The 10,796-nt window shown below is 38.9% G+C and overlaps 1 pseudogene; it reads left to right on the plus strand.

Moving 5' to 3' along the window:
* The window catches only part of LOC116622855, a 59,324-nt pseudogene extending 53,489 nt beyond the window's left edge, over positions 1 to 5,835 (plus strand).
* Positions 5,836 to 10,796: the final 4,961 nt, after the last annotated feature.

Here is a 10,796-nt window from a genome sequence, read left to right on the forward strand (position 1 = left end):
GTGTAAATGGACTAAATGCATCAGTCAAAAGACAAAAGGTGACAGAATGGATAAAAAAGCAAGACTTATCTATATGCTGCACACAAGTATTCATTTCACACTTAAAGGCACATGCAGATTGAAGTGAAGGGATGAAAAATCATTTATCATGCAAATGGAAGTGAAAAGAAAGCCAGGTTAGCAATACTAATATCAGACAAAATAGCCTTCAAAGCAAAGACTGTAACAAGAGACAAAGAGGGATACTACATAATCATAAGGGGAACAATTCAACAAGAAGATGTAACAATTGTAAATATTTATGCACCCAGTACGGGAGCATCCAAATACATAAAACAACTAATAACAAACATAAAGGAAGTAATCAATAGTAATACAAAAATGGTAGGAGACTTTTACACCTCACTTACATCAACAGATAGGTCATCCAAACAGAAAATGAACAAGGAAACGGTGTCTTTGAATGACACATTGGACCAGATGGATCTAACAGATATATTCAGAACATTCCACCCTAAAACAGCAGAATACACATTCATTTCAAGTGCATATGGAATATTCTCCAGAATTGATCACGTTAGGCCACAAAACAAGTCTCAACAAATTCAAAAAGACTGAAGACAAATCATGCATCTTTTCCAACCACTACGCTACGAAACTAGAAATTACCAGAAAAAAAAATCTTTAAAGAACATACATACATGGAGGTTAAATAACATGCTATTAAACGGTGATTGGGTCAACCAAGAAGTCAAAGAGGAAGTTAAAAAATACACAGAGATAAGTGAAAATGAAAATACAACAGTCCAAAATCTTTGGGATGCAGAAAAGGCTGTTCTAAGAGGGAAGTTCAGAGCAATACAAGCCTACCTCATGAAGCAAGAAAATTCTCAAACAACCTAGCCTTACACCTAAAGGAGCTACAAAAAGAACAACAAACAAAACCCAAAACTGGTAGAAAGAAAGAAATAATAAAGATTGGAGCAGAAATAAATGTAATAGAAACTAAAAAACAATAGAACAGATCAAGAAAACTAGGAGCTGCTTCTTTGAAAAGATAAACAAAAGTCATAAACCTCTAGCCAGATTCATCAAAAGAGAGAGAGAGAGAGGACTCAAATAAACAAAATCAGAAATGAAAGAAGAGAAATAACAACAGACACCACAGAAATACAAACAACTGTAAGAGAATATTATGAAAAATTATATGCCAACAAATTGAACAACCTAGAAGAAACGGATAAATTCCTAGAAACCTATGTCCTGCTAAAACTGAATCAAGAAGAAATAGAAAATTGAACAGACTGATTACCAGCAATGAAATTGAATCAGTAATCAAAAAACTCCCAACAATTAAAGAAGAGTTAATACGTATTCTTCTCACACTATTCCAAAAAATAGAAGAGGAAGGAAAACCCAAATTCATTCTATGAGGCCAGCATTAGCCTTCTACCAAAACCAGATAAAAACACTACAAAAAAAGAGAACTATAGTCCAATATCTCTGATGGACACAGATGCCAAAAATCTGAACAAAACATTAGCAAACCAAATCCAACAATACATTAAAAGAATCATTCACCATGATCAAGTGGGATTTATTCCTGGGATGCAAAGGTTGCAAATCAGTCAACATGATACATCACATCAGTAAGAGAAAAGATAAGAAACATAAGATCATTTCAATAGATGCAGAAAAATCATTTGATAAAGTACAACATACATTCATGATAAAAACTCTCAACAAAGTAGGTTTAGATGAAACACAACTTAACATAATAAAGGCCACATATGAAAAACCCACAGTTAACATCAACCTCAGTGGTGAAAAACTGAGAGCTTTTCCCCTAAGGTCAGGAACAAGACAAGGATGTCCACTCTCACCACTTTTACTCAACACAATATGGAAGTCCTAGCCATAGCAATCAGACAACAAAAATAAAAGGCATCCAAATTGGTAAGAAAGAAGTGAAACTTTCACTATTTGCAGAGGACATGATACCACATATAGAAAACCTGGGGTGCCTGGATGGCTCAGTCAGCTGAGCATCCAACTCCTGGTTTCAGCTCAGGTTATGATTTCAGGGTTGTGAGATCAGGCCCCACTTCAGGCTCCACACTGAGCATGGAGACTGCTTGGAATTCTTTCTCTCCCTCTCCCTTTGCCCCTCTCCCCCATAAAAAAAAAAAAACCTGCAAGACTCCACCAAAAAACTACTAGAACTGATAAATGAATTCAATAAGTTTACAGAATATACAATCAATATACAGAAATTCATTGCATTTCTATACAGAAATGATACACTAATAATAAAGTAGCAGAAAGAGAAATTAAGAAAACAATCCCGGGCGCCTGGATGGCTCAGTCATTAAGTGTCTGCCTTCAGCTCAGGTCATGATCCCAGGGTCCTGGGATCGAGCCCCACATCAGGCTCTCTGCTCGATGGGAAGCCTGCTTCTCCCTCTCCCACTCCCCCTGTTTGTGTTCCCTCTCTCGCTATGTTTCTGTCAAATAAATAAATAAAATCTTAAAAAAAAAAAGAAAACAATCCCATTTAGAATTGTACCAAAAATAATAAAATAATTGGGAATAAACCTAACCAAGGACGTGAAAGACCTAGACTCTGAAAACTATAAAACACTGATGAAATAAATTGAAGAGGACACAAAGAAATGGAAAGACATTCTATGCTCATGGATCAGAAGAACAAATACTGTTAAAATGTCTATACTACCCAAAGCAATCTATACATTTAATGCAATCCCTATCAAAATACCAACATCATTTTTCACAGAGCTAGAACAAACAATCCTAAAATTAGTATGGAACCACAAAAGACTCCAAATAGCCAAAGCAACCTTGAAAAAGAAAAACAAAACTAGAGGCATCACAATTCTGTACTTCAAGTTATATTACAAAGCTCTAGTGATCAAAACATTATGGCACTGGCACAAAAATAGACATATAGATCAATAGAACAGAACAGAAAACCCAGAAATAAGCCCATAATTACATGGTCAAATAATCTTCAGCAAAGGAGGAAAAAATATACAATGGGAAAAAGACAGTCCCTTCAACAAATAGTGCTGGGAAAACTGGAGAGCTACATGCAAAAGAATGACACTGGGCCACTTTCTTACACAAAAATAAATTCAAAATGGATTAAAGACCTAAATGTGAGACCTGAAAGCATAAAAATCCTAGAAGAGAGCAAAGGCAGTAATTTCTCTGACATTGGCCATAGTAATATTTTTCTAGGTATGTCTCCTGAGGCAAGGAAAACAAAAGCAAAAATAAACTATTGGGACTACATCAAAATAAAAAGTTTCTACACAGCAGAGGAAACAATCAACAAAACTAAAAGGCAACCTACGGAATGGGAGAAGATATTTGCAAATGACATATCTGAATAAGGGGTTAGTATCCAAAACATATAAAGAACTTTATACAACTCAACACCCAAAAAAACCAAATAATCCAATTAAAAAATGGGCAGAAGACATGAGCAGACATTTCTCCAAAGAAGACATCTAGATGGCCAAGAGACACATAAAAAGATGCTCAACATCACTTATTATCAGGGAAATGCACATCAAAACCACAATGAGTTATCACCTCACACCTGTCAGAATGGTTAGTATCAAGAACACAAGAAATGGGCGCCTGGGTGGCTCAGTTGGTTAAGCAACTGCCTTTGGCTCAGGTCATGATCCTGGAGTCCCAGGATCGAGTCCCGCATCGGGCTCCCTGCTCGGCAGGGAGTCTGCTTCTGCCTCTGACCCTCCCCCCTCTCGTGTTCTCTCTCTTTCTCTCTCTCTCTCAGATAAGTAAATAAAATCTTAAAAAAAAAAACACACACAAGAAATAAGTGCTGCTGAGAAGGTGGAGAAAAAGGAATCCTCATGCACTGTTGGGAATGCAAACTGGTGCAGCCACTGTGAAGACAGTATGCGGTTCCTCAAAAATGAAAAATAGAATTACCATAGGATCCAGTAATTCCACTACTATTTGCCCAAAAAGTACAAAAACACTAATTTGAAAAGATATATGCACCCCTGTTTATTGCAGCATTATTTACAATAGCCAAATTATGGAAGTAAGCCAAGTGTCCATCAATAGATGAAAGGATAAGAAGACATGGGGTGTGTGTATATGTGTGTGTGTATGTGTGTTTATGTGTGTGTGTGCAGAGAGAGAGAGAGAGAGGAATAAATATTACTGAGCCATAAAAAAGAATGAAATCTTGCCATTTGTAACAATATGGATGAATCTAGAGTATAATGCTAAGAGAAATAAGTCAGAGAAAGACAAATGCATAATTTCACTCATATGTGGAATTTAAGCAACAAAACAAAGAAAAAAAGAGACAAATAAAAATCACTCTGAAGGGGCGCCTGGGTGGCTCAGTCAGTTAAGCATCTGCCTTCAGCTCAGGTCATGATCCTGGAGTCCTGAGATCCAGCCCTGCATTGGGCTCCCTGCTCAGCAAGGAGCCTGCTTCTCCCTCTCCCTCTGCTGCTCGCCCCTGCCTGTGCTCTCTCACTCTCTCTCAAATAAATAAATAAATAAATAAATAAAATCTTTTGTAAAAAATCACTCTGGGGGCGCCTGGGTGGCTCAGTTGTTAAGTGTCTGCCTTCAGCTCAGGTCATGATCCCAGCGTCCTGGGATCGAGCCCCATGTCAGGCTTCCTGCTCAGCAGGAAGCCTGCTTCTCCCTCTCCCACTCTCCCTGCTTTTGTTCCCTCTCTCGCTGTCTCTCTCTGTCAAATAAATAAATAAAATCTTAAAAATAAAAGAAAAGAAAAAATCACTCTGAAATACAGAGAACAACCTAGTGGTAATCGGAAGGGAGGTGGGGAGGGAATGGGTGAAATATGTGAAGGGGATTAAGAATACACCCATCATGGGGCGCCTGCATGGCTCAGTTGGTTAAGTGACAGCCTTTGGCTCGGGTCATGATCCTGGAGTCCCGAAATCGAGTCCCACATCAGGCTCCCAGCTCAGCAGGGAGTCTACTTCTCCCTCTGACCCTCCCCCCTCTCATGTTCTCTCTCTCTCGTTCTCTCTCTCAAATAAATAAATAAAATCTTTAAAAAAAAAAAAAAGAATACGCTCATCATGATGAGCACTGAGTAATATACAGAACTGTTGAATCATGAGTGGGGGAAGACGGCAGCAGCCATTCCACAGTGGACCTAGACCATAGAGCAGCAAGCAGCGACCCAAGAAGGACATTATCAAATTTTTACAGGACTACAGTTCAGATTTGTTTCTTGCAGAACATAAGTTATTAGGAAACATTGAAAATGTGGTCAAAACAGCTAACAAGGACCATTTGGTTACAGCCTATAATCGTCTTTTTGAAAGTAAGCATTTCAAGGGTACTGAAAATTTAAGTAAAGTGTCTGAGCACGTGAAAAATGTGAAGCTTAATGAAGATAAACCCAAAGAAACCCAAGTCTGAAGAGACTCTGGATGAGGGTCCACCAAAATATATAAATTGTGTTCTTAAAAAAGGAGATAAAACCAACTTTCCCAAAACAGGAGATGTTGTTCACTGCTGGTATACAGGAACAGCACAGGATGGGACTGGTTTCAATACTATATTCAAACAAATTCAAAGAAGAAAAATGCCACACCCTTAAGTTTTAAGGTTGGAATAGGCAAAGTTATCAGAGGATGGGATGAAGCACTCTTGACTATGAGGAAAGGAGAAAAGGCTCAACCGGAGATTGAACCAGAATGGGTTTATGGTAAGAAAGGAGAGCCTGATGCCAAAATTCCACCAAATGCAAAACTCAGTTTCAAAGTGGAATTAGTGGATATTGATTAAAAGAGCAATGCTTCAGCTACAAAGACATCAGCAACAATAAAACATGGCTTTGAAGAAACTTATGTAACTAATTAAAGCTGGTTACCACTGTTAGGGAAGAGTCAACTTGAAAATTCAAGAAGCCAAATATTGCTTACTCAATTCCCAACTTTTAAGATATGTAATCCATTAAAATTCCCTAAAATTTGAAATATTTTACTACAGCTGTGTAAAATATTGGTTAAGGAGAACTGACATTCCTTTTACCTCATGTTGTAAACTAAAAGGCTCAATAAAAATATATCCAGTGTCCAAAAAAAAAAAGCAATTTTTGAGTCACTATGTTGTATACCTGAAACTAATATAACACTGCATGTTAATTATATTGGATTTAAAATTTAAAAGAAAGAATATTCTCTTCTCCTACTTCGCTAAGAGTTTTTACATGAAAGGATGTTTAATATTGTCAATGAACTTTCTACATCTATTGAAATAATCACATGATTCCCCCCCTTATTCTGTTAATGTGATGAATTAAACTGTTTGATTTTTAAATTGAAACCCAACTTTGCATTCCTGGGTGAAGCCGCATTTGGTCATGATGTGTCATGCCCTATGAACATTCTTATACATGTCTTTTGATGCACTGTGCACACATTTCTTTTAGCTACACATATAGGAGTGGAAATGCTGGGTCATAAAGTATGGAAGTTGGTTTTAAGGAAAGAGCAAGGCTTTAGGTGTACTGAGTCAAGGCTTCAGGAGGACCTCTAGGGGTAAATGTCCAGCAGGCAATTAAAAATGTGGGACTGGAGTTTGGGTAGAACCAGAGGTGTGGATTTGCAAGTCATCAACATAAAGCTTACATCTGAAACCACTGGGACAGAATGCTCTGTGTGGGGGAGGATCACTGAAGAGAGAAGAGGACTCCAGATCAATACTTGAGAAACACCTGTAGCTAGGAGGCAGGATGACAAAGAGCCAGGAGAGAGAGGCATGACTTCATATGAGTGGGACAAAAACAAAGAGTATCAAGTTTTCAACATTATGGAGAAAACAAGGGTACGGAGTCCATAGTTTTGGTGACCAAGAGGCCTTCGTACTATTTTCTCCCTTGCTATAGCTACTGCTATGCTCTTCTGTTTACTTTTCAACTTTATAAAGTTCTTTGGCTACTTCTGAAATCATGCCAATTTGCAGGACTGTTATCACCCTGGCAGCTGCTAAGAACATTCTCTACCACCCCACAGAAATACTTGGGACACAGTACTTAATGAGCACTTACTAATTATAGGCCTATCAGTCAAAATTATGCCATCCAAAATAGCAGGCCTTCAAAAGTCAGCTGAAGGTGCATGTGTCACAGGACAAAGCAGTGACACAAATGAACAAAGAGAAAAAAAGAGGTTGCCTTTAAAAAACTATTAACTTCATAGAATTGGGCAGCTGAGATTTCATGACTTGATATACTGAACTTTCCTTCATGCTACCTCTTGTAATTTCCTGTCATACTATTTAAGGCACCTTTCCAAAGGCTACTGGAGAAAAATCATGAGAAAAGAGAAGGGGAAGAAGAGGACAGGTCAGCTGAGTTCTGAGGATAGAAACACTGGAGAAAGTTTGGGAAGGTTTCAGTAGCTTGCCCTACACTCTCTGTGAGCAGAAAGTAAAGCAACATATACACTATATGTTATGAGGTACACAGCAGCATCCCTCAATATGCGGTGAATGCTATTCCACAAAATAAATAGCTATCATGCTTTTACTCTATTCCAAACAAAACAAAGATAACTAACCTTGCAGTAAATATCTTATCAGCAACATAAAAGGCTAAAAGGCAATGGAAAGTGAGAGCAGGGGCCCCTGGATGGCTCAGAAGATTAAGCGTCTGACTCTTGGTTTCTGCTCAGGTCCTGATCTCAGGGTTGTGAGATCAAGCCCTGTGTCAGGCTCCTCGCTCAGTGCACAGTCTTCTTAAGACTCTCTCCCTCTCCCTCTGCCCCTCCCCGCTCCCCCCAATCTCTCTCTCTCTCTTTTCCCCTCTCTAAAATCAATAAATAAATCTTAAAAAAAAAAAAAAGTGAGAGGGTAAGTGTTAAAAAAACAAAATGGATAACTTCCAAAACAGAAGAAGAAAGCAAAAATCAAATAAACAGGAACAACAAGAAAGCAAAAATTAAACTCAAATATATTCATAATCTAAATTTTTAATCACTATCTTTAATAGATAATTAAGTCTGTTCATATTGGGTGAGTGAAAACAAAAACTAGAGATGGGCACACCTAAAACACAATGACATACATAAGCTAAAATAAAAGGAATGGGAAAAAATATACTAGACAAATAACAAAAAATCTATCTAGCAAAATTAGTAACAGGCAAAACAAAATTTAAAGGGGAAAGACTTAGTAATAAAGCAGGACCTCATTTGATGACAAAAAAAGCAATCTACAAGAAGCTATAACAATTTTGAACTTCCATGCATTAATAACATAGTTTAAAAACATATAAAGCAACACTTTTATAAAATCCACCATTCTATAAGATTTTAGTTTATTTCTCTTAAAAAGTTATCAATAAGAGGAGCAAGATGGCAGAGGAGTAGGAGACCTAAATTTCATCTGGCCCCAGGAATTCAGCTGAATAGGGATCAAACCATTCTGAAAACCTACGAACTCAACAGGAGATCGAAGAAAATAGCAGCAACTCTCTGAAGAGAAAAGCGACCACTTTCTGGAAGGTAGGGCGTGTGGAGAAGTGAATCCGAGGTGATATTCGGGAGGATAGATGGCAGGGGAGGGGGCCTCCCTTGGCCACTTCTGACAAGTGATAGAGCCGCGGAGCACAAAATCGGAACTCGTAGAAGTCTGCTCCACTGAGGGACGTCACTCCAGTGGCTAAGCTGGGGGTGGAACCCTCGCGGGGACAGTTTGGTCTCAGGACCCTCGGGGTCACAGAAAGACCGGGGGTGCCTGAGTGCAACAGAGCTCCCAGGTATCAGAGCAGGGAAGCCGGCTGCAGAGACAAAGCCGAGGAGCGGGCTCTCAGCTCAGGGTTACCATAAACCGCGATCCGCGGCACAGTCAGGCCACTGCTCCTCCAGCAGGGACCCAACAAGCAGCAGATCCGGGGAGACTCCCCTTCCTCCCCAGGGAGGAGCGGCACAGGAGCGCACTGCAGGGATCTGCTGGGTTTGGAGACTCCAATCGGGGTCGGGTGCCAGAGATAGAAACACTCGGTCACAGGCCGGGTGAGCATGGAGTGTGGCCGGAGACCGGGGAGACGGGAGTGGTTGACTGCTTTTCTCTGGGGGCGCACTGAGGAGCAGGCCCCGAGTTCTCAGCTCCTCCGGGGGCGGAGATTGGGAGGCCGCCATTTTCACTCTCGTCCTCCAAAAAGCTTGCAGAGAAAGCTTGCAGGGAACAAAAGCTACGAGAGCAAACCCGAGCAGATTATTTAGCCCGGACTGGGCAAAGGCAGGGCAATTCCGCCTCCCGCAAAGACATTTGGGAACCATGGCAACAGGCCCCTCCCCCAGAAGATCCACAAGAACAGCCAGCCAAGACCAAGTTTACCCATCAATGAGAACAGCAGAACTCCAGCGCTAGGGGAATACTGCACATAGAATTCATAGCTTTTTCCCCATGATTCTTCAGCCTTTCAAAGTTAATTTTTTTAATTTTCTTTTTTTTCTTTTTTTTTCTTTATTTGAATTTTTCTTTTTCCCTTTTTCAACCAACATCTTATCGATCCCTTTTTTAAAAAATCTTTTTTATTTTTCATTTTTAGAGTCATATTCTATCCCTTCAGAGTAGTTAACCTTATTTTTGGTATTTATATAAGTTGTTCTCTCTTTAAAATTTTGGGATACAGTTTCTTCTAACAGACCAAAATATACCCTAAATCTCTAGTGTGTGGTTTTGTTCTAGTCTCCTGCCTGATCGCATTCTCTCCCTTTTTTTTTTTAAATCCTCTTCTTTCTTTTTTCAACCAACTTATCTTATCAATTCCTTTTATAAAATGTTTTCTAATTTTCATCTTTACAGTCATATTCCATCCCTTCATCGTATTTACCCTTATTTTTGTACATATATAAGTTTTTCTTTCTTTAAAATTTTGGGAGGCACTTTCTTCTAACAAACCAAAATACGCCCAAAATCTAGTGTGTGGCACTGATCTATGCACCAGCCTGATCATATTTGATCATATTCTGTTTTGTTTTGTTTTGTTTTTGTTTGTTTTATCTTTTTCTTTTTTTTTCTTTTTCTTTTTTCTTTCTTTCCCTTTCTTTTCCCCCAGTTTCAGGTCTCTTCTGATTTGTTTAGTGTATATTTTTCTGGGGTCGTTTTTACCCTGTTACCATTTTGTTCTCTCATTCATCTATTCTCCTCTGGACAAAATGAAAACACAGAAAAAAATCATCAAAAAAAAGAACAAGAGGCAGTACCGACTGCCAGGGACCTAATCAATACGGACATCAGTAAGATGTCGGAACTAGAGTTCAGAATGATGATTTTAAAGATACTAGCTAGGCTTGAAAAAAAGCATGGAAGATATTAGAGAAACCCTTTCTGGAGAAATAAAAGAACTAAAATCTAACCAAGTTGAAATCAAAAAGACTATTTATGAGGTGCAATAAAAAATGGAGGCTCTAACTGCTACGATAAATGAGGCAGAAGAGAGAATTAGTGATATAGAAGACCAAATGATGGAGACTAAAGAAGCTGAGAAAAAGAGAGATAAACAACTACTGGATCACAAGGGCAGAATTCGAGAGATAAGTGATACCATAAGATGAAACAACATTAGAATAATTGGGATCCCAGAAAAAGAAAGAGAGGGGGGGGGCAGAAGGTATACTGGAGCAAATTATAGTAGAGAAGTTCCCTAATTTGGGGACGCAAACAGGCATCAAAATCCAGGAGGCACAGAGAACCCCCTCAAAATCAATAAAAATAGGTCAACACCCTGACATCTAATA

This window comes from Phoca vitulina, unplaced genomic scaffold, assembly GCF_004348235.1.
Source record: "Phoca vitulina isolate PV1807 unplaced genomic scaffold, GSC_HSeal_1.0 scaffold55, whole genome shotgun sequence".
Classification (NCBI taxonomy): domain Eukaryota; kingdom Metazoa; phylum Chordata; class Mammalia; order Carnivora; family Phocidae; genus Phoca; species Phoca vitulina.